The 23,675-nt window shown below is 43.7% G+C and overlaps 1 protein-coding gene across 2 annotated transcripts in view; it reads left to right on the top strand.

The window, feature by feature from the left end:
* The window catches only part of FARP1 (FERM, ARH/RhoGEF and pleckstrin domain protein 1), a 289,640-nt gene that overhangs the window by 98,992 nt on the left and 166,973 nt on the right, over window positions 1–23,675 (top strand). The gene's annotated exons all lie outside the window — the stretch shown is intronic.

Here is a 23,675-nt window from a genome sequence, read left to right as displayed (position 1 = left end):
TGTGGATGAGAATAATGTCTATTTTTGAGTTAGCAGTGGTGCCTGCAAAGGGACTAGGGAGCATGTGTGAAATGATGAGACAATTCTGGGCACCTAATAGGTGCTCAATAAAAAGGAGGTGTTCTGTCTCGGTGCTTGAACTTGAAGCTCTTGTCAGAATTTTGTCTCTTGTATTTGTCTTAAACCTATTAATGAGCCATGTATTCTTCTGCCTGCGTTGCTCTAAATGCAGAATGAGATTTAAGCCAAATAAGCTAAATGCATAACAGTTTAGCTCTGGTCAGCTGTTCATACATTCAGATCCAGCCTCAGCATAAATAGCCTTACCATGAATTCACAAGAAATTGCTGAGTGTTCAGGATCTTAGGCTCACTGCTGGGATTAATTTTTTTTGTTTTTCCAACAGACAGTCTAGAGAATATCCATGATGCTGTAAATGAAAACATATGTGAGGGTAACGGACGGCAAGGGGGAAATGGGAAAAGTAACCACCGGATTTTCAGGAACCACTTCATGGAGAAGAGCTGCTGGCCTGGCCACAATTGGGGCAAAGAAAAAGATACATTTAGTACAGAGCTCCTTTTATGGCATTCTCTTTTTCAAAAGGATTGTTTTGCATTGAAAAGCAGAGGAAGGCATCTTTATCTCTAGAAGAAACTTTTTGAAACAATGAATTTCCCAAACTAGAGGGTTTAGCTTCATTTGAGCGTATAGGAGGAAGCGGGCATGGGGACTCCCTTTTCCAACCTCCCTTGGCCATCCCAAGTAAGCTTAATTAATGGACAGGACATAAGAGCAAAATGAGAACATATTGTTGGTTCTGCAGGTTTCTTACAAATGCAAAAGTGGTTGCTGTGTAATCATAAAATCCACTGATTTGCTGATACCTTAAAATACGAAACAGTGCTCTTTTCAATTGCATTTACTTTCATGGGTTGGTTTTGAAAAATAATTGGTAATGAGAATAAGATGGAAATCTGTATTTTGTTTATTGCTCCTTTTACAGTTCTACATAGCAAATTTCTTTCAGAGTTCGTAAAGGGTGATATCATATCTTCAACTTAATTTTAAAAAACAGTCCCCTTCGAAAAACCTGATTCCTAGCTCATGACTATTCATGGTCTTTGTAGATTTCATAAACCGCGTGTCAGGCAGAGACCGTGGGAGAAAGGTCTCCTATTATAACTGCGGGGAAAGGGTGTGGAGTTGGGAACATTTAGTGGGAAACGTAGGTTTGATGATGTTTGAGCATCATCTGGCCTCCGTCTCATCCCCCCCAAATCCAGAACCATCTATTTGAATATTAGAAGCGTCACCAAAACTTAAAGCAACAACCCTTTTGGAGGGCACTTCGGCAGCAGGTCAGCAGTCTGAAAAATGTGCCTAGCTTTGCTCTACAGATGCTAGGAAGTGCTCTTACAGAGTTAGTAGAAGGAAATAGTCCAGCGAAAGGTGTTTGTGAAAGGGATGTTAATAATAAAATAAAACTTTATGTCCACTTCAGTGATTTTTTATTTGTACACAGAATTCTACATAACTACTGAAATGTTGATAAGGATTTTTATTGCCAGTAAAATCGAATACCTATATTACGCTGTATTTTAAGTAATGAATGAGTATTTGAAATCTGAGGGAGGTTTTTCTGGTATTATGTTATTCATTCTGAATTTGTGAAACTAAGGGAGCTCTGGGACATGTATGCGTGGTAGAGACAGAAGGGAGAAGGGTGTTTGCCAGGGACTCGGGGGGATGGGGAGTCGTTGCTTAATGGATGCACAGGTGCAGTTTTGCAGGATGAAAAAAGTTCTGGAGCTGGATGGGGATGATGGTTGCACAACGGTGAGGATGCACTTAATATGCCACTGAGCTGTCCACATAAAAATGGGGAATTTTATTGTACCACAATAAAATTAATTGTGTAATTGTACCACAATTCTTAAAAAAGGAAGTGAAATAATAAAAAGAATGATGAATAATAATTTTTTAAACATATGTGTGGGCATCACTCACCAATGGAAAGTTCAGCTTTCGGAAGGAAACTTTAGGTTTCAATTATAAACATTTTAATGTGCATCTCTCAGAAGATTAGGTTTTTTCCCAACCTCATTACTATGCCATTATCATACCTAAAATTCTTAAGAAAAATTCCTGAACACCACTGAATGCAAAGTGAAAACTTTTTGACTAAAAAAATACAATATTTTTTTAGTCTTATATTCCTCAAGCTTTTTCAGAGATGGAATCATCTGTGTGTTTAGAGAACCACTGGCCTTGGCAATGTCAGTGTTCTGGAAGCTTTTGGACATGGTAGGATTTTATGAAGGGGGAGGGAGAGAGTAATAGGATTTTCTAATCTTTCTTGCTGACCCTGGCTAATCATGTCAAAATAAAAATACACATTTTTGGGGTCCTCTTCTGTTTTCCATCACCTTCTCAGCCTCTACTGCCATTTCCCTGCTCTTTGTACATCTGTTCAAATCCCCCTTTAAGAAGAAAAGCCATAATTGGTGTGTGGCTACACTGAAGGTATCCAAGCTAGAACTTTTGACCTATCAGATAACTGAGTTTTTACTCATTATTGACCTAATGAACAGGACCTGATAAGAGCGGGTTGTGAAGCCCTCCCTGCCTCACTATGCATTTTCCTTTAAAAACTGTTAATGATAGTTGGAGCTTATACAGTCACTAGCCAGAATGGTTCCGTGTCAGGACGCATCGGTATATCTTGAAGATTCGGCAGACCACGTGAGCATCCTGCTTACTTATTTGTCAGCTCCAACAGGTATCGTTTAATTTGAGAAGGTCAAGTTTCCAAGAGTACAGGTTAAAGTGGAAAACCTAAATAGTTGCAAAGATGGTAAGAAAGGAAGAAAACCAGAGGCCATCACCAGCTGTCTACTGGGTCTCTCTCGTTCTCTGCCAGGGATGTAGTTTCTTGCCCTCATGCAGAAGTGGCAAATTCTAGATCAAGCAGCCGAGGAATGCTGCCATCTGGTAGGATTCTTCACATGTATTTGTGATTTCATTTATTAACTAACTCAAGAATTTAAGATGTTCTTGATTTCTGGTTTTCTTTCTTTTTAATCAGGAAGCATTTGCTGCTGTGTAACAAGTCTCAGAAATGTATTTGGGGGGCTAAAGTGCAGCCCATCTTCTTGCCCACATGCCCCCCGCCACGTTACGTTTAAAAAATTAATATTCCAGAAAGGTTTCTTGAAAACTTGACCTTTTGCACACTTTATAAAGAGAAGAAAAGAGAAGGGAGAGTTCTTGGTATAAGTGAGATGGAGCTTGGCTTAAGCTTCAGACCAAAGATGACGATTAGATGGAGGGGAGGTTGCCTGGGGAATGTTCCAGGGGCCATAGAAATGGGAAATTTAAACACCTGGAAAGAGTGTCCGTGTACGCGCCTGTGTGTCTCTGTGTATATGCGTGTGTATGTCTGTGTGTTGAGAAGAGCTGTGTGTCCTCCAACCAGTTACCTCTGAGCCTCAGTTCTGACGCTCATAAAACAAGGGAATTGGAATCACTGATCCTTCAAGGTTCTTTCCTGCTTTTAACCCTTTGGGTTCTGGACCATATTAGATGTATAAACTCCTGCACCTGCTAGATAGACAGCCCATTTCAAGGACAGTTCCAGAAGACCCACTCCTTACATTAAATGCAATTTAAAAAAACATTAACCAAGCTCCATAATACATTTTTTAAAAAAACTTCACTATTCACTTGTATTCTGAGCACCTTATTTGCCTGCTTCAGGGAGGGGACATTTCTTACTTTTAATAAAATTATGAGTTTCTTCTGCCACCAAAAGAATTTTTGTGTGCCCGATGTTAGCCGGTTGAATAAATTACAGGGCTTCTTTCCTTATTCCTTTTCTTATTTATGACTTTGGATACTAACCAGTCGCCACCGGTGGTTCAGGACACAATGGGGAAGGCAAAATATATTCTTCTTTTGTGTGTTATTTACTCATCACTCATCTGTCTAAAATATGTAAAACTTGTCTTATATTTCAGGATGCTCTTCATCATGTTAGAATTCCTGAATCATGTGTTAGAACTTGTCTTACATTTCAAGACGCTCTTGACCATGTGTTGCCTATTGATTGGTGAAACATTGCATCATTTAAAATGTTTCTCTGCTCTTTTTCATCTGTTCCATTTAAAAATAACAATACAAGGTTCAACCAGCTTTGCCGTCTCCCTCCATGTTGAGTTCAGCCATTGCAAATATTCCCTGCTTCCCACATAAACTATGCAGACATCTGAAAGAGCAAGGTTATGGGACCCAGAGGTCTGGAACCCACCCCAGCTCAACTCTGAGCCAGAGAAAGCAAAACATGAGAGTTAACCTCCAGCTCGCCCACAGTGCTTGTTTTATTTAAAACTGCCTGGTTCCCTCCCTCTCCACCTGCCTTTTAGGCCCTTGTTCTTGGAATCCCTGAGGCTTCAGCTAGAACTGCTTTTCCATGTTTTCCCGAGGCAATGAGTTCTAACACGAAAACTATATTCTGGCTTTAATCACCTTGTTCTGCCAAAAAGCTGACCAGTGTTTGAAATTCACTTCTCATCTGCTACTTGCCAGGTTTCCCAGCCTGAGAGCAGCGTTAAACGGGGCTGCAGACGGTATGCAGAGGCCTGGGAGTGATCCCAGAGCCCCTTGGTGGCCGGAGAGAGTCAAGGCCACGGTGTGAATCAGTTCGACACAGAGGCAGGAGGAGAGACTTCACGTTTAACTCCTGCGCTGTTGGAGGCCTTTATAAGGGTGTCTTAGACTCAGGGATGGACAGGTGTGGCGAGGGAGAGTGGGATTCTGAGATCCCTACCAGTATGGTGGAAAGTCAGTGTTGCTGGAGTGTGGGTGGTCTCATGCCTTTTTAAAAAAATTTATTGAAGTACAGTTGATTGACAGTGTTGTGTTAATCTCTGCTCTACAGCAAAGTGACTCAGTTATACATACATATACATTCGTTTTCATATTCTGTTCCATTCTGGTTTATCACAGGATATTGAATATAGCTCCCTGTGCTCTACAGGAGGACCTTGTTTATCCATTCCTCTATATGATAGTTTGCACCTGCTGATTCCCAACTCCCAATCCATCCCTCCCCTCTTACCTTAGTTTTATAGGTGAGGCCTGAGGCGGAGGGAGAGGGGATACTTTGCTCAGGGTCCCAGGGAAGCGCTGGGGATTTGTTGAGAACTGGCCCATCCTTGCGGCGGTGGGTGAGGGGGGTGGAATGCCTGCCTTCCAGAAAGAAATCCCGGGTCCGTCTGCCTTCCCCTCTGGCTTGTGTGTAACCTTTTGTTCCATACCCTCATCATCACCTCTGCTCTGCTTTGACCAGACTGCATTCCTCCTCATAGATTTAAATCAGCTCCCATAAATCTTTGTGACTTTGTGCTTTTTTTTTTTTTTTTTTGCCGCGGAGCTTTGCTTTTGGCTTTGAACAGAATGGGGACGGGTGGAAAAATCGTGTGTGGGAAGGAGTTCATGGTGTTGTAGGAAGAGCATTTATTGATGTTTGGAAAAATATCAGTTTGTGATATAGATGCTGTCTTTCTGATACATGACATGCTTGTGTAGGAGTTGGGGGGAAGGTAGAAAAGGAAGCAACACATGGTTTGCATTTCTCTGTGTGGATGATTCTTTGAACAGCCCTCCTTGTGCTAATTTTGCTTCCTCTAGGTCGATACCATGTTATTCTTATTTGCCAACGGTTCCTCTTCCTCCAGCCTCCAAATGTGTCATGCACAACACACTTGGCTTATTTTAGCGACACTTAAGCAGCTGGATGGCAGCTTATAAATATGATTTGCCTCTGGGTTGGGTTAGGCAATCAAGTGTTTTTCCACTGAAGATCATGGAAAGCTGAGTTCATTGAAGAGACGAGCAAAGCTCTCCAGTTAAAATTGAAATGAAAAGATTTCTACTCAATACTCTGTAATGACCTATATGGGAAAAGAATTTTAAAAAGAGTGGATATGTGTGTATGTATAACTGATTCGCTTTGCTGTACAGCAGAAACTAACACAACACTGTGAATCAACTAGACTCCGATAAAATTTTTTTTTAAATAATATAAAACAAAAAGAGAAATGAAAGGATTGAATTATAGTTTTCATGGAAATGGGTCATCCCAGGCATATGTTCGAGGAATTCGTGCATTTTGTGTTCAGGTAAAGTGGTTGCATTACTAGCATTGAGTTAGCGTGTTAAAATGGCATTCGTTGCATATGAATTGTAGTTGAAAAGTTTTCCAAGAGGTAAAATTGGAACGATAGAGGATAATGAATAGTCAATACTCTGTCATGTCCAAGGTTAATTTACCAAATCATTCAATTGCTGTTCATTAGCGTGTAGAGGTATTGGGTGTTTTCTGGAGAACCCAAGTATTACCGTGGTGTAGTGTAAACATTGATAGATTTAGAAACGGTCATAATGAGAGGCATTCACCAAGTCTTCTTACCAAGTGTCTCAGCCACTTTTACTGTTACTTTCCTAGTTACAGTTCATCTTAAACATTATTTTTATTTACAATGTTTATATCCCAAGAGAATCTCTGGCCATCTCCCAAGAAGACAGATAACAAGGATAGTTACTACTGAATTGGTTTTCCAGAGAAAAATTGGAAACGGCTTAATTAAACATCCATTAATAGGCTAGATAAATAGAAGATGGTTTATTTAAACCAATACTATGCCAGCCAGCCAGACTTAAGGGAGTAAGCCACACTTACAGAAAGAAATCAACATAGGTTGATTGCAAGAACATATTGTTGAGTGGCACAAGGGTATGGTTTAATTTATTTTAAAAAATCATATATAGCAACAGTTCCCTGCATTTCTATAGATGGGGATGCGAATGTATGTGTGTGTAAAATAGATCGGAAAGGTACATAAAATACAGGATAGTGATCAATTCCTCAGATAGGAAGATGGAATGGGAATAATTTTATCCATAGTGGTTTTTTCCTATTATTTATAAAAAAGACCTGAAACAAATGTGACGAAATTTTATTTGTCATTTCCGGGCGGTTGGATATATCCTCTTTTATCATTATTTTCATTTGACCCTATTTTAAGATCTGTTCCCCCCGAATAAAAAATTCTACACCCGTTATTCAGAAGTCATAAACTACTGAACAATAAAGAAGGAAATAAAGATCTCTCGTGATCTCATATAAAAGTACATAACTTTAATACATATTTCTTTGCCAAGTGCTCCTTGAAGGAATTTTTTTCTAAGGAATAGCTTAGTCTGTGTGCAAAAATCTAGCCTCATAGATGCCTAACGGCGTGATTGAGTAAATCATGGCATGGCTATAAAGCATTACGTGATATTATCATCTTAGAATTGATCTCATGTTTGATTATGAATCTGAACCTTTTATACTGTGCCATTCTTCTGTTGGTTTTCCTTTTCCCATTTCTTTTCAGGTTTTCCCCCCAACTTTTTATTCGTTATTCCTACACGCTTTGGAAATACAGTGACTTTTGTTATCAGCATTATTGCATCCTTGATTCTAACTTTTGAGTTAGACACTGATTCACCAGTGACCTTGGGGAAATCACCTCCCCTTTGTCCTTCCATAAGTCACCATTCGTGGAGCTGGCCCTGGATGGGAGGATCCACAGAGCCTGAAGAGGCTTTGGTCTGCCTGCCTCTGTCCTGGTTTCCTAATCTCCGAAATGAAACTAATAATTCCTGCCTGGTGTCCTGCAAGCAGTTTAGGGAGCACTTGGGGAGATGCCCTAGGCACCTACACACCTGGGCAAAAGGCAGCTTCCATCTTTCTCTCCTGTTTTCCCCTCCAGTAAAAAAGGTCCATCTCTGCTTCCCTAGATACCTTAGCTGGCGCGCTAGGCCGGGGCCTTTCTTTCATGCTCTCCCCTACTTTCCTAGCCCCATCTTGAAAACTATTCCCCTTCTAAACCTTGCTCACACATATCTCATTTGGGAAATCTGTGCCACTGCTGTGTCTAAGGTGTGCTTTGTTCTTTTTTTTTTTAAATTTTATTTTTATTTATTTATTTATTTTGGCTGCGTTGGGTCTTCGTTTCTGTACGAGGGCTTTCTCTAGCTGCTGCGAGCGGGGGCCGCTCTTCATCGCGGTGCGCGGGCCTCTCACTGTCGCGGCCTCTTGTTGCGGAGCACAAGCTCCAGACGCGCAGGCTCAGTAGTTGTGGCTCACAGGCCTAGTTGCTCCGTGGCCTGTGGGATCTTCCCATACCACGGCTTGAACCTGTGTTCGCTGCATTGGCAGGCAGATTCTCAACCACTGCGCCAGCAGGGAAGCCCTGTGCTTTGTTCTTGAACCTTATAAACAGTATTGTTACTGTTCGCTTCCGTAGCACCACACCTGCCAGACCTGAGTGCATTAAAGGCAAGATGCTGGTCTTAGTTAATGTTATAACCCTACTAGGTGCCAGACGGGGGCCCTGGCACATACCAGATGCTCAGAAAGTGTGGAAATGAGCTGACTTCAAGGCATCCAGCAGGACAGTTGTCCTTTGAAAAACATGCAGTGCTAAGCATGTGAAAGGTGGTATCACTGAATGTATCTGAATGTGGGCGTGTCCAGGTGTTACGCTGGGCAACAGAACGTGATCTTTTTGTGTTAGCAGTGCTGGTCACAGCATGGCGCACATGCACACACACATGCCTCCTAGTGAATTTATATAAGTCTAGTGAATTCACATCCAGCTGTTTAGGTGCATAAAGAGGTGATTTCAACTTTGCTTCTCTGGGCTACACCCAGCTCTTAATGCTGCATTCCAAAGGTGTTTATTTCGACCTTATTTTCAACAACACGTGAGTATTGGACATCTGTTCGGCTCGAGGTTCTGCGTCCTGTGGGGCTTGAGGGGGGCAGCTCCGAGCTCACAGTCTGATGGCAGAGGCAGATGTAAACGTTAGCTCCGTGTGAATAGCCGAACCTCAGACGGTAGCTGTGCCGGGTTGGTTTTCTCTGTGGCGTGTTGTAAAGTTCTTTGCCCTGCCAGAATCATCCCTTGATCCCCAGGAGTGATGTTAATCATTCTATGTGACAGGAGAAAATAAGCTAAAAGCTGCCACATGACTTTTAAGTGCTCTTTTCCATTTTTTTTTCCCCTGATGTGACTAATGAGAGCAAAATTGGTGTCAAGGGGCATGGAATTAATAGATGCTATTTGCACCAACCCATTCCTTTATTGATAAGGAAAGCGGGACCTAATGAAGATAAGTAAGCAAAGGGTTGGCGTTCCATCTAAAAGGGTTTTCCAGCGCACTTCAGCAATGATTGTCACATTAATGGACCCCTTTTCTGTTGAATCTGAAACAGGAGGGAACGGGGCAGGGCACAACCTTCAAAAGAATGATATAGACATAGGACATGAGAAAAACTGGTCAGAACCAACTAGGTCCAAGATGGCGGAATATTCGACTTCCAGTAACCTTGAGCCTCATTATACGCTCACTGTAATACATTAGCTGCTAAATGGCACACCCACCAGCGCCCTGACAGTTCTGAGGCTAACCGTAAAAGGCCAAAAAGTGGGCGGTGGCCCAATTCCTGGAACTCTCCGCCCCTTTCTTGAAATAATTGGAAGAATCCTCCCACTCATTAGCCTGTGAAATTACCTAGCCCATAAAAACTAACCACGCCATGTTTCGGGTCTCTCTCGCCTTCTGAGGGGGGCCACACTCTGTCTGTGGAGTGTGTTTCTCTCTGAATAAATCCACTTCTTAGCTATCACTTTGTCTCCCACTGAATTCTTTCTGAGACAAGACATCAAGAACCTCAGATTCACCGGGAAGAAATACATCTGAAAGGCCGCAGGACAGAGGGGGAAGCCTTAATTTTGGTGTCAAAGATTTGGGCTCAGATCCAGTTCGGCCAGTGCGGGCTGTGTGGTCCTGGGCAGGTTTGCTGTCTGGGCCTCATTGTTCTTCTCTGTACAGTGGGATTAACAACAGCAACTTCGTCCTTTGAAGGAAATAAGGTACAAGAGGCACCAGGGCCCAGAGCACTGCCCTCCACACCAAATTAACACATCAGCCCTGGGGCTTCCCTGGTGGCGCAGTGGTTGGGAGTCTGCCTGCCGATGCAGGGGACACGGGTTCGTGCCCTAGTCCGGGAAGATCCCACATGCCGCGGAGCAGCCGGGCCCGTGAGCCATGGCCGCTGAGCCTGCGCGTCCGGAGCCTGTGCTCCGCAACGGAAGAGGCCACAACAGTGAGAGGCCCACGTACCACAAAAAAAAAAACCCATCAGCCCTTTTTAATGTATTTTGAACGTTAACACTGAGTGTACCCATTCACTTACCTGGAGGAGGAGCCAGAGCCTAGGTGAGTCACTCTTTGGAACCACTTTTGGAAAGTTTTCTGAAGTCACAGATTTCAAACCAGCTTGTAATATGTCCAGATATTACGTGTAGATCAAAAAGTGAAGGCAATTCCAGGATACTCTTTTAACTGTTAATAAAACCCATCATTGAAAACTAGAAAATGTTGGAGGAGAGGCACAGGGAAAGGGGTTTTATATATATATATATTTTTTACCATGGCGTTCAACAAATTAATATCATAGAGAAAAACTCTGCATAAACAGCGAGTTTTAGCCACAGGCTCATTTCCAAACAAGGGCCACTGTGTTTTTCCTTAGAGAAAGCCTCACACTCCAACCTCCTGGCATCGCAGGGCAGACTGAGTCGTCCTTGGGGCTTGGCTTCGGCGTCCCAGACGCTGCTTTGAGACAACTTGGCCTTCCTGCCTCCATCTGGCTATTGGTGTGGACGTGGGAAGTGTGGACTTTGTAAATACAGATCGTTCTCCCCTTGGTGATGACGTAAATGCTATCCAAGCCTGGCCACCGTGCCCCAGGCTTTTAGCTCAGACCTGTATCGGCTTTGCTCCAAGTCCTCTGTTGGGCCGGCCCCTTCCCGTGCTGGGATGCTTGTCGAGCATCATAAAGGGCCTTGCGGGTGGCTCCTGGGGAGCCTTACTCAAATCCGTTTTTTTGGCTGTGGGAAAGGATTCCAGTTCATTAGGCTCACACAGGCTGAAGGGATGTTCCTCTCTGTTCACAAGCCCTCAGGCAAGGTCAACAGAGCTATGACAGGAATCCAAGCAATGTCTGTGCCCTCACAACAAAGGACTTCGGGACTCTGGTTCACTCACTGCAGCCTGTGATGGGAGCCAATATCCAGTGATTGCTGACTGCTGTTTTCTTGTCCCTTCTGGTTAACCTGCTGGACACCTCACACCCCATTTCAAAGTGAAATGGAGAAGCGAGATTACAGAAGGGTTTGTAGATTACAGACTACAGCTCATAGGCAGATCCCACCCACCAGCTAGGAGCGGTTCCGATTTTTTTTAAGTTAAAAAAATTTAAATTGCAAAATAGACATACCGTAAAATCAATCATGTTAAATAACTGTGTTTAAGTGCAGCATTCAGTCGTGTTGAGTATATTGGCATTGTTGGGCAGCCAATCTCCAGAGCCTTTTCATCTAGCAAAACTGCATCTCTGTGCCCTTTTGCATTTTTTTTTTTTTTTTTGCGGTACGCGGGCCTCTCACTGTTGTGGCCTCTACCGTTGCGGAGCACAGGCTCCGGACACGCAGGCTCAGCGGCCATGGCTCACGGGCCTAGCAGCTCTGCGGCACGTGGGATCCTTCCGGATCGGGGCACGAACCCGTGTCCCCTGCATCGGCAGGCGGACTCTTGCCACGGATCCAGCTATACTGCTTGTAATCAAAAGGCTTTGAGAAACAGGTAATCTTATAGACGGGGAAATACATAATCCTTATTACAAGGTAAACCTAGGTTGTTTTTCAATGGCACATTTCACACTTGAGCACCAGGGAAACATGTAGTAAGCCGTAATAACCCTTTCCCAGTTAATCAGGGTCCATCACCGGACTCTATGGAGATTGAGTTGTTGATGTATCTTGAACAGCATATAACTGGTAAATCTGACAAAATGTGTTTTGTGCTTATTTTTCAAGAACTCTCGTGGGCCGCCCTAAATTATCTGTGTAGGCAACACTAAGTTGCACATCTGGTTTTCAATATGTATGTAAATGGGCTTTGCTTTGTCTTGGTTTTTAAACTCTTCATGAATTATAATGCCTCAGTATATTTTTCTTGGAATCATCCACTTTGTTAAATGTTCACCATACTGACTGCAGTCCCCTCCTAGATGTTGGCGGTATGTGGGATCTCTAGAGTTCCTTTGTGTTTACAGCTGTGTACATGTGAAACTGATGAGTTCCCAGAATACCAGCTTCACGATGGCCTAAGAAAACCTCCTGGGGAATGATGAGGGGTTGTGAATATTGTCATGATCTGTATCAGTTATATAGTCCACATATGAATATCGTCATGGTCTAGATCAGGTATATAGCCAACTTTCTTATTTGATGAGAATGGTTTCCTTGGTCTGAGAATTGGGACAACTCAAAAACTGAAACTGGGGCTTCCCTGGTGGCGCAGTGGTTGAGAGTCCGCCTGCTGATGCAGGGGACACGGGTTCGTGCCCTGGTCCGGGAAGATCCCACATGCCGTGGAGCGGCTGGGCCCGTGAGCCATGGCCGCTGAGCCTGCGTGTCCGGAGCCTGTGCTCCGCAACGGTAGAGGCCACAACAGTGAGAGGCCCGCGTACCGCAAAAAAAAAGAAACAAAAAAAACCCTGAAACTGAATATGTTTTTTAGTCTTTCTTTTTTTCTTTTTTTTTCTTTTTAAATTAGGGGGCCATTCATTCGAGGCATGTATGGAGATAGTGTGGTGATCTGCAGAAAGCAGTGGCCTGAGATGAGAAGGGCCAGTCAATGTAAGAATCTAGAAGCTACTCTCTTTATGAGTAATCGTGGGCCATAATTTCCTCATAGTTTCACGAAGTAAGAAAAGAGAGGTCAAAGTTGTTCAAGCTCTTTTCATGAGTAGTATTATAAAGTTTGCTGTTGTCACTGTGATTTTCCAAATCAGGATGACAGAAAGTTGAAAATGGCCAACTTAAAATTACTCTAGGAGATGGAGGAACTTTCTTTCATTCATGGATATTTGAGAGTCTGCTGTGGTTTAGACACTGTGCTAGTTGTTGGGGAAACAACGCTCAACAAAAGAGACCTGGGATCTACCCCCGTGAAACCTAGAGTTTGGAAGAAATAAGACATTCTACAAACAGTTACACAGGTGACTACAGTTTTTCAAATACAGGTGACAGCAGTGAAGGAACCGTTTGGTGTCATTTGCTAAATCCTCCACCTAACAATTTGCCGAGTCAGCCTTGTCAGCCTAAGACGAGCTAATCTCGTGGACACACCTTACATCGATGAGTGCGTCTCTTACACTAAGGAATATAAATGATTTTTAAAGCACCCCAAAGTAGCCCTCTGTGCACTTGAGAAAAAGCCCAACAGTCATTACAGAAAATGATTTTAATTAAAAGATAAGAGGAATTTGTGTGTGTGTGTGTGTGTGTGGTACGCGGGCCTCTCACTGTTGTGACCTCTACCGTTGCGGAGCACAGGCTCCAGACGCGCAGGCTCAGCGGCCATGGCTCACGGGCCCAGCTGCTCCGCGGCATGTGGGATCTTCCCGGACCGGGGCACGAACCCACATCCCCTGCATCGGCAGGCGGACTCTCAACCACTGCGCCACCAGGGAAGCCCAAGATAAGAGGAAATTTTAACTTGGGGATCAACTCGTGACATGCACGCCCTTCATTTTTTCCCCTGAATTCCATTCTTGACCGTCCTTTGTGTTTGGAAGCTTAAGTGGTCTTTATATTTCAGTCTCCAGGGGCCCGATATTAAAGGTGCAAATATGTGGTAAGAACGTCAACTAATAGGCTGCAGTTTTGCCAACTGTATAACCTTTGGTAGTGGCTACTTGGAGTGTCTTATCCAGAATGGTTTGGAGTTGGAGTTTGGGATCAAAGGCACTGTGCTAGATTTGTGCTGTCTGCTTCTGAGATGGCCCAAGGCCATGATAAGAGCTCTAATCAGCTCACATTTCAGAGATAATTAGTGAGGACTATAAAGCCTGGGCTGAAGAGCCATGGGGGCAGAAAGAAGACACTGGCTGGACAGAGAGGGCATCAGACACAAATGTTTTCAATTTTGTGTAGAGCTAGGAAGGCCCGGGCCACACTTGAGCTATGCAAGGGCCGTGGGCCTAGTCTAATTTTTTGGCCCACAGTAGTGTCTGCCCCAATAGGCATTCAGTAAGTATTTGTCAGTTAATGTTGAATACAGTCGTAAAGTTTGTTGCTTACATAGCTCCTGTGAGGTAGCGAATGCTATTTTGTGTGTAGGGAAATTGAAATTCAGAAACCACACTGACTAAACTTTGTGAAGGCTGTTTCTGACCTCCAGGAAGGGAGTGCAAGGTCAAACCGTTAGAGGGACCCGCAGAACAGGGATGTGAACGTAGGTTTATCTCCTGACATAGACCATCTTCTTTGTACTACGAAAGGACAGGCGAGAATGATGTGGGCAAGTGATAGATTTTAGCCACTTATAATCAGTCTCTTTGCTTGAAAAGGGACAAAGCCTATGCCAAAGCATAAAAAAAATAGAGTTTGCGAGGTGTGTCTGTTAACCTCAGTTGCTTCCGTGGAGGCGTGGACCCAAGGATGTTTCCGTTCGGTGTGAACAGTTTCCACTAATGTACATGCGTTTGCTTCTGTGTCTGGGATTCTTCTTTCTCTTTATTCCGATGGCATCCCTAATAGGTGTAGTCATTTTGTCAGTGTGATCTGTATAGGGAGTTTTAAAGTGTGTGATCTGTATAGGGATCTGTATAGGGAATTTTAAAGATTTGAAAAATGATAAATGAGGACACAAGGTATCCCCAAGATATTCGGGCAAATTATTTGGCGCTTTCTGGGGGCATACAGACACACCCGGCTTAGAAAACACATGCTGACTGGTCAGGTTTCTCTTTGAAATGCAGAGCTTCACAGACTCCTCGCTGACCTCAGGTTTCCCTTTCCTTGAGCAGGAGGAGAGACAGGGGGAGGAAAAGGATCGTTTCTTTTTTTTTTTTTTTTTTGATTATGTTTTAAATTTTGGGGGGCAGTGATTGTTTCTTATTAATTCATCACTTCTAGGGAAGGAGCTTGTCTCAAAAGTTTTGCTTAAAAAACTCTATTAGCATAGAAATAGTCTTTAAAAAATTCTTTTCTCCTACTCCCACCCACCCATCCTTATCTATAAGATCAGAGGAACCGTGGATGGTCCCATTGAGGGGATTCAGTCTAAACATCAAACACTTGAAAGGTTATTACTCATCACCTCCCGTGCTGGTCTGGACCATTCAGAATCTTACAGGTCAGAAGAAAGGTACCAGTATCATTCAGATAAGTGAAAACCTTCTTTAAAATAGTAGGGTTTAGGAATTCCCTGGCGGTTCAGTGGTTAGGGATCTGCACTTTATCACTGCCAAGGGCTTGGGTTCAATCCCTGGTCAGGGAACTAAGATCCTGCAAGCTGTGTGGCAGCGGCCAAAAAAGAAAAAGAAAGAAAGAAAAAGGAAAATTAGGGTTTTATTTGCACGTCAGGTAACTTTACTATTCCGATTAATTCATTCCTCTTACAAGATTTTTCATTTAGGTCAGATAGTAGATACTTGGCCATAAAGCGATTTGTTAGTTCCCAAGTAATATGATTTCATGGAAAAGTAAACTTCAGCCACATCAAACTATCTTCATCTTGCTAACCTTGAGTGAGTCAGTGAATGAGCTCACGATACACGCTGCATTCATCTGGCACGTATCTTTCCAAAGGAACACTATGGCTGTACGAGGTCGTGTGGTTCTGCAGTAAGGGCACGCCTTAACCTAATCTCTAATGTCAGCAGTTTTATAAACAACACTAACAAGTGGATTCAGGTTCTTGTCATACAGAAGTAGACTAAGGGCTTCTCTGGTGGCACAGTGGTTAAGAGAATCTGTCTGCCAGTGCAGGGGACACGGGTTCGAGCCCTGGTCTGGGAGGATCCCACATGGCGCGGAGCAACTAAGCCCATGCTCCACAACTACTGAGCCTGCGCTCTAGAGCCCACGAGCCACAACTGTGTGAGCCCGCACGCTTAGAGCCCGTGCTCGGCAACAAGAGAGGCCACCGCAGTGAGAAGCCCGTGCACCGCAATGAAGAGTAGCTCCCGATCGTCGCAACTAGAGAAAGCCTGCGTGCAGCAACGAAGACCCAACTCAGCCAAAAATAAATAAATAAATAAAATAGATTTATTTAAAAAAAAAAAGACTAAACACACTCCACTATTTTAAAAATATTTTTATTAAAAAAATTGTTTTTTTAAATTTTTGGCTGCGACTTGCAGGATCTTAGTTCCCCAACCAGGGATTGAACCCAGGCCCCGACAGTGAGCATACCGAGTCCTAACCACTGGACCACCAGGGAATTCCCACGCTCCACTGTTTATGCACGAAATAAATGATTTTGCTTCCACAGAAAATGGGCGTGTATTTTTAGAGAGATAAACGAGACGGCAACAGCCGTGAGTTGACCGTCCCTGAGGTTGGGTGATAATTTGGTATATGTTTTAAAATACTCTGTAATCAAAAAAATTTAATGGATTTAGCTGTGTTTCCCTGACAGCAAAAATCTGATAGGTTTTTAGGGAGGAAAATGCTTGCCTGAGCAGAGTAATTCGTAACATTTTTTAGGTTTTGAAAGGAAATTGCCTCCTCTCCCTTTCCTTTTTTTTGTATCTGAAACTGAGCTGAACTCTGGTGACAGTTAATATAAAATGTCCCACTTTGCTGGCGAGTGGTTGGCAATGGTGGCTGGTCAGTTTCAAGCCTGAGACGAGGAGAAGGCCTCAGCCTGGCGAATGGCTGATGTCTAACCTCCTGGTCGCTTTCTGAGCAGGAGGCGGTGTGATTTGTGCAGTGTTCACCTGAGAAACATAAAACACTCTTTCATGCATGGGTCTCTCAATGCATCGTAGAAGTGTTTTCATTGAGAAGCTGCAGAGGTTCCAGTCTGCACGTTAAGCTAACAAAGAGGTCAAGGACCGGGGGGGGGGGGGGGGGCGTAAACGTCAGGTGTCCTCAACGATGCTGGCAGTCACTTCTTCCTTTCTCTGAGTCCTGCAGGCCAGTGGAGCCCACTTTGTTTGATGTTGGCTGCTCTGGGTAACAGTCTGAGAGGCTCACAATGGCGGTCCGGCCAGCCTGATGGCCCCGTGCCTGTCACCCGTGTTGTTAAGCGTTACTGGAGGCTAAAGCGCTGTGTTTAGCCCTCCCTCTATTACTGTGGTTGTTGGAATGGGGACCCAAATGCCAAGGACGAGATCGGTTTCTAGATTATTGAGTTTTTTAGAGTCTCTGAAAAAGACTGCTAGAGGAGCATCAGAGCCCGCTGATTTTTGCCTGGGGTGTCCAGGATGTGTAACCAGCGCTGTAGAACAGGAATTCCCATTTCATAGAGCTGTTGACTCACACGTGACAGCGTTAAGTGTGGCAGAGGGAAAGGCAGAATATGAGACGATACGTTGTACACATACAACATCTGCAAAAGCTGTATGAGGATGTTAACGCCAGTAAACAAAATCGAAGACCTGAACAGATTCCTAAGTCCAGGTATCCCCTGATTTCTGAAGGGTCGTGTTAGGCCACTTCGCTTTTACCAAAGACCTACATTAGAACCTCTTTTCGCTAATCAAGAGATCAAAACTCTAACCAAAACGTGGGATACTCTTTATGACATTTCCATTTATGAAAGGTTTCCTAGGAACACACTCTTTTGGGATAGTGGGGAAACTTCCTGTAATGTAGTTGTGTTCGTGTAAAGGAAATAGGGGCAACTTTTTTTTTCTTGTTTAAAATTGTCTTTCATGTTAGGTTGTTTTTGCAGTTGGTGTTTTTTGTTTTGTTTTGTTTTGTTTACAAAAGAACTAAAATAAGTTAGCTTTCTGGTATTCAGAAAGTTCCAAAAATGGAATTTTCCGATGCAACGGTTTCAATAGTGGTTAGGTTCCATGATGTCATTGAAGAGGATTTAGGGTCTCCCCGTGTCTTTCCCGAGACCTGAATGACGCCTCCCAAACCCCGTGCAGGGGGAGGGGTGCCCACTGCTGCTCTGCGACACCCACACGGGGTATATTTCCAGCAAGGCAGACTTGGCCGGGAGTAAGAGGAAGGTTGGAAGAGTGGGGAGATTCCAGTAGCTGTTCACATGTAGGATTCTTTGCTAGTCTGTCCTTAATTTTAAGATGGTCTGTCATATATACATATTTTTTTATTTTTTGCGGTACGCGGACCTCTCACTATTGTGGCCTCTCCCGTTGCGGAGCACAGGCTCCGGACGCGCAGGCTCAGCAGCCATGGCTCACGGGCCCAGCCGCTCCGCGGCATGTGGGATCTTCCCGGACCTGGGCACGAACCTGCGTCCCCTGCATCGGCAGGTGGACTCTCAACCACTGTGCCACCAGGGAAGCCCTGTCATTTTGTTTTGATGGCAAAACCCGATGGATATAAAAGCCTCAACATCATAAATACTACTTTTGTTGTTGTTGTTGTTCAAAGTGATTTGTGAAATCAAATCAGGATATGTTCCCAGACCGTATCTGGGCTCTTGGATTTCCTTTAGAAAGAAAGATTTTAATTTATTCATCTTGCATAAAAAGATTATCCATAACCACATAAATCGGCTCCATTTGCTCAGCACGCAGTTTCTGAGTGCTGATTACGGCCCATGTTCTGGGAGGGGGTGGGAGGTGGTGGTACTACGGAGTTGCGTGAAGGTTTGTCTTGAGCACCTCCCTGCTGCAGCCTTGGGGATAGGTTCCTGTACTGGTGGCAAGACTTCAGCTGGATTCAGTGCAGTGAATCTGATTTCCTTGGGCTTATTTTGGGCACAAGGCTGCTGTTTCAATTTTCCAAGCAACGAGGCGTTTGGTTCACCCAATGCAGGGGTTCTCTTATCTTGTCTGCTTCTTAGAATCCCCTAGGAATCTTGTAACACACACATATGCACCAGAAATTCAGTTGGTCAGGAGGGGGCCTGGGCATTAGAATTTTTCAAGAGCCTCCTAGGTGATTCTAACGTGCAGCCAGGGTTAAAATCCAGTGACTTGGTCTATAATTGGATGTTGTTTTAAATTGAGCTTAAGGAAAATACTGTGACTTTTAAGAAGGGCTGTGTTTTCTCCCACGGGTCCATAATGAGGCTTTAATGTGAGACGAAGGGAAAGCTTTGTCTAATCCATATCATTGTTTCCAACTCTGTCTACATGTTGGCAGCTCTTCAGGGGCTCTTAAAAAGTACGAAGGCTTACTCCCACCTCCCACCCGCAGCCCGCTGTGATGGGCACGGCCTGGTGCTCTGTGTGTGTGTGTGTGTGTGTGTCTCCAGATGACCTGTGTGCAGACAGCTTGAGATCCAGTGCTTTATTCCAATCCCATCCCCACCCTCACAGTATAGTATAGGTATTTGAATATTAAGAGCACATATTTATTGACATAACTACTACTGTCTATCAATAAACCTATGTTAAAAACCCACAGGACTTGTTAGATCTAACAATTCCTAAATGTATTTTCAGCAGTTCCTCAATTCTGGTTTTAAACCCTTTGGTTTTATGGACCGTATCATGAATTTAAAAACATGAACTGTGAACGTTTTGGAAGGCTTTTTGACACCCACCACAACTAGGCTGCAGTGTTGCTCTTATCATTTTAATGTTGTTTATCCACATTGGCGGCATGATAAATGAATAGTAAGTTTAGATACGCACAATTGAAAAAATGCTAGCAAACGGTCCCACCGTTTGAAATTTATTGCTTCAGTTAAGGTTCTTTGAATATTTTATATCTTCAAGAGAATGTCGAAGCAGTGTTTTTGTTTTCCACATTGATTCTCTTCACTGAGGACATTGAGATAATCTGGGATGGTGAAGTGGAATTTCTTTCTTTTTATTAATAAAATTCAACGTGTCCACCGCTCGCACGTGCTGTTGAAACAAACGCCACACAGTGTGAATTTTATAGCACTGCTGACAGTAGGAAGGAAGTGTCCTGTGTCTGTGCCACTTTGGGAAACCACACATGTGACTCTTAATAAAGTGTAATGGAAAAGAATAAGAAGAAAGAAGATAGTTGCATACTATGTATGTATAACTGAGTCCCTTTGCTGTCCGCGTGAAACTCGCACAACCTTGTAAATCAGCTACATTATTTAAAAAGAAAGTGGCTCTTGAGACTGAGAAGCTGAATTTCTCTTTTTATTTCATTCTAATTAACTTACGTTTGCTGCAGCCGCGCGTGGCTGGTGGCTTCCGAGTGGGCAGAGCAGGTTCTGAGGCTTGTTCCTCGCAGCTTGAGAAGGCGTGTGGCTGAGGTGGGGGCAGGGACAGCTGTCCCCTGAGGGAGGCCGTCCTTCCCGTGGATGGCACGGCCCCCGCCACCCCCGGCTTTGGCACTGTTGCCCGTCGAGGCTTGGGTAGGGATGAGTGATCTCTAGAAAGCAGGCAGGCTGGAGGGGATGGCCCGTGGGCTTGAGACAGAGGCCACGGGGAGGAGTTGTGACCTTGCCCTGCCTCGGGTCTCACCCCAACCACATCCTCAGAGGGCCCGTCTGATGCCCTTAGTGCCTTTCTTGGGGGTTCTCAACCTTCCCTTTGCCCTGGCTCCTTCCCTGGAGGACGGAACCATTGTCACATCAGTGTCCCCGCCCCCTGACTCTCTGCCCCTTGATGCCTGCCCTCACCCTTCTTCCCTCAGCATCTTGCCTCCCCTTCTTCCCCACCCCGTCCGCACTTCCGTCACCGCTGCCCTAAGGAAACGAGCTCCTTCACATGCCTCAGGGGCTTTCGGGGTCCCGTCTCTCGCCAGCATCACCTCCACCAGCCCCAGAATCACCACAGTGAAAACTTAAACTCTTTGGGGGCCCACCAGCTCCCAGCCTTGGCGTGTACACAGCCTGAACCCAGCTCGGCCACGGTTCATCCAGGCTCACTCCTTCTTGTGTTGGCTGAGATGCCCCTTCCTGCAGGAAGCCCTCCTGACCCATCCAGGGACCCGTCCTGGATACCCCCAGTCCCTGGTACTCCTTTCTGTTTCTGTCCCCAAGCTGGGCGGCACCTGGCAGGACACGGAGCCACAGCCTGGCCTGTGACCGTGTTTGGTGAATCAGTGACACGGACGAGTTAATCATTCCACCCAACCCTGAGGTGGTTTCTGTGCCCGTGGCTTTAAATCCTCAGTTTGATAAGTTAATGATTCTTTTTACAGAAAATTGGACTGCCTGGACTTTAGTTACTGATTGCTCAATTTCATTGGCTTGGTTCATATTTTTCTTTTTACAAAAACACATTATTCGTACTCAGGGCACTATTCACCCACTCACTTAGGGCCCATCGTACATTATTCATATACTATAGATGGCTGGATTCCCACTAAAAAAAGGAAAAATACAGGTAGGCTTGGCTTTGTTATGAGTGACTTTTTAAAGGACTTCATGTAATACTGTTTAAAAAATTTTTGTGGATAATTATTATAAACCATAAAAGCAGAAACGAGGACATTTACAGTGATGGGTAACAGGTGATAAAAACAAATCATTTGTTTTAGAAAGAGTTTTCAGAGGAATGACTTCTTGTTGGCCTCAGTCTGTTCCCCAGCATCCTCTCACGTGAGCTGAGTGCACGGTCTGTCCCCTGGCTTGCATCTCCTTGCTGCCCTACATTCAGGTATAGTCCGCATTCACTCCGTGTTCCCACCTGCCCACAAAACCAGCCCAAGGAAGTCACTGAAAGCAGATCACCAACATGCAGTAAGCACTCGCTAATTTTAGCGGGAAAAAGTTAGATAGCGCCAACTGCAAACAGAAAATTTGCTCCCTGGTCACCATTAAAGATAAGGCTTTGGCATTTGAAAATTTATGGCAGAGGCATTCCTGAGCTGTTCATGAGCTGTGCAGCTCTCTGATTATTATAAGAATTAGCTGTAAATCTAATTCTGGCTAATAGTAAATTAACCAGTTTGTTTTATGTTAATTGGAATTTGGACTTTAGGTGTTTGGAGGCCACACTTCTGGCCTCCTCAGCTTCTTTTAGCACAAGGAAAATTCTGATGGGGACAGGGGTGGGAGGAGGCGGTAGGTGAACCTCTGAATGCTTCACTTGGCAGAAATCCTCCGCCCCGCAGTCCTGTACTTTACTCTTTAGTTCCCCATTCGAAACGTGATTAACTCAGTTAACTTGCGGAGGCTTAGTTATTGTTCCTCCTACAGAGAAAACTGGAAGCTTATAAATCGGGAGATTGGGCAGGAATAGATAGCTGATGCTCTGACTTTGAAGAAGTAAACAGTAACTCAAAAACAGGCACAGATTTTTAGAATACTACAATCAGAAGAGTAGTAATAATGATAACAACGAATGTTCAATAAAAAGTTTAAAATTCAATTCTTTAAGAGCTCAAGGAATTATAAACATTTGGAAATGACTTCTATCAAAGAGGATTAAAAGAGATTTGATCTTGGAAGTTCTAGAAAATTCTCTCCTGTTGAATGCTTTATTTTTTGACATTGCTGTATATGAGACGTCATTGTCCTGTCTCTCTTAGAAGATGCATTTCACTAAAATTATGTTAAGTACGCACATGTTATTATGCATTTCTCTGTATAATGAACGGCTTTCTGTGCACTTGAGAGAATTCATCTTTCTGTACTTTAAAAAGGATCATTTTTCTTGATTAAACAGGATAACTCTACATAAATGCCGTAATCTGTGTATGTGCTTTGGTGAATGAAAATGGCTTTCCTGTATTTTGACTTAGTTTGAAATTTTCATAAGGAAAGTGAGGATGTCTTTATTCATTCCAAGGAGAAAACCAAAGGGAACTTGGATCGGAAGCTATTTATGCAAAATGAATGTCAAGAAAGGCTAAAATTACTTGGGGTTTTGACCTATCCTCAAGCTCCTCAGAACGTAGAATGAAGCAAGCATTCCTTTTGGAAAATGTTACGCATGGTGATTAAGACCTTGGTATGTCCTCTAAATGCCTAAGGAACCAACAGAGTTGACTGAGGTGTTGGTGTAATCACCCAGAAGACCTTGTAGGAAAGGCAAGAGAATGTAGAAGTGGCCACAAAACGGGACAGAATCCAGGTCATGTGTCGTGACAGTGGCCAAGCCTGAGGTTTGTTATGGGATTCTAAGACATTGTTTTGTTTTTTTATCTTAATTATTATTATTTTTTGGGATAATAAACCTGATTTTATCAGCCAGTTCAGTATAATTTTTCTAGATATTCGCTCCTACTTTGGAGAAATAAAACTAAAGATTTGTGCTTTTACATAATTGATACACCTTTAACTGAAAATTTGCCCCATTATGGTTAGTCTGTGTATCTCTGAAGATGAAGACTAATTAATTAGCTTGTTCATAAAACACACTGCCCCAAATATGGGTTTTTGCTGACTGTACCTAAGGATTTACACCTTTCTTAATAAAATCCTAAAATTTTCAAGGTTAGAATTTCGTGTTTGGATGGGCCGCTGACAAAGAAGTTAGGCTGTGTCTTCGAAGGCTACACTGTCCAAGATGGCAGCTGTATCTGGCTTTTTAAATTGAATTATAATTTAAATATTAAGTCCTCATTCCTGCCAGTCATGTTTCAAGTTCTCAGTTGTCACATATGGCTAGGGGCTACCGTACT

Source organism: Delphinapterus leucas, chromosome 18 (assembly GCF_059928025.1).
Source record: "Delphinapterus leucas isolate spDelLeu-1000000601 "Yukka" chromosome 18, BTC_Dleu_Yukka2, whole genome shotgun sequence".
NCBI lineage: Eukaryota > Metazoa > Chordata > Mammalia > Artiodactyla > Monodontidae > Delphinapterus > Delphinapterus leucas.
This window is presented reverse-complemented; position numbering and strand designations above follow the sequence as displayed.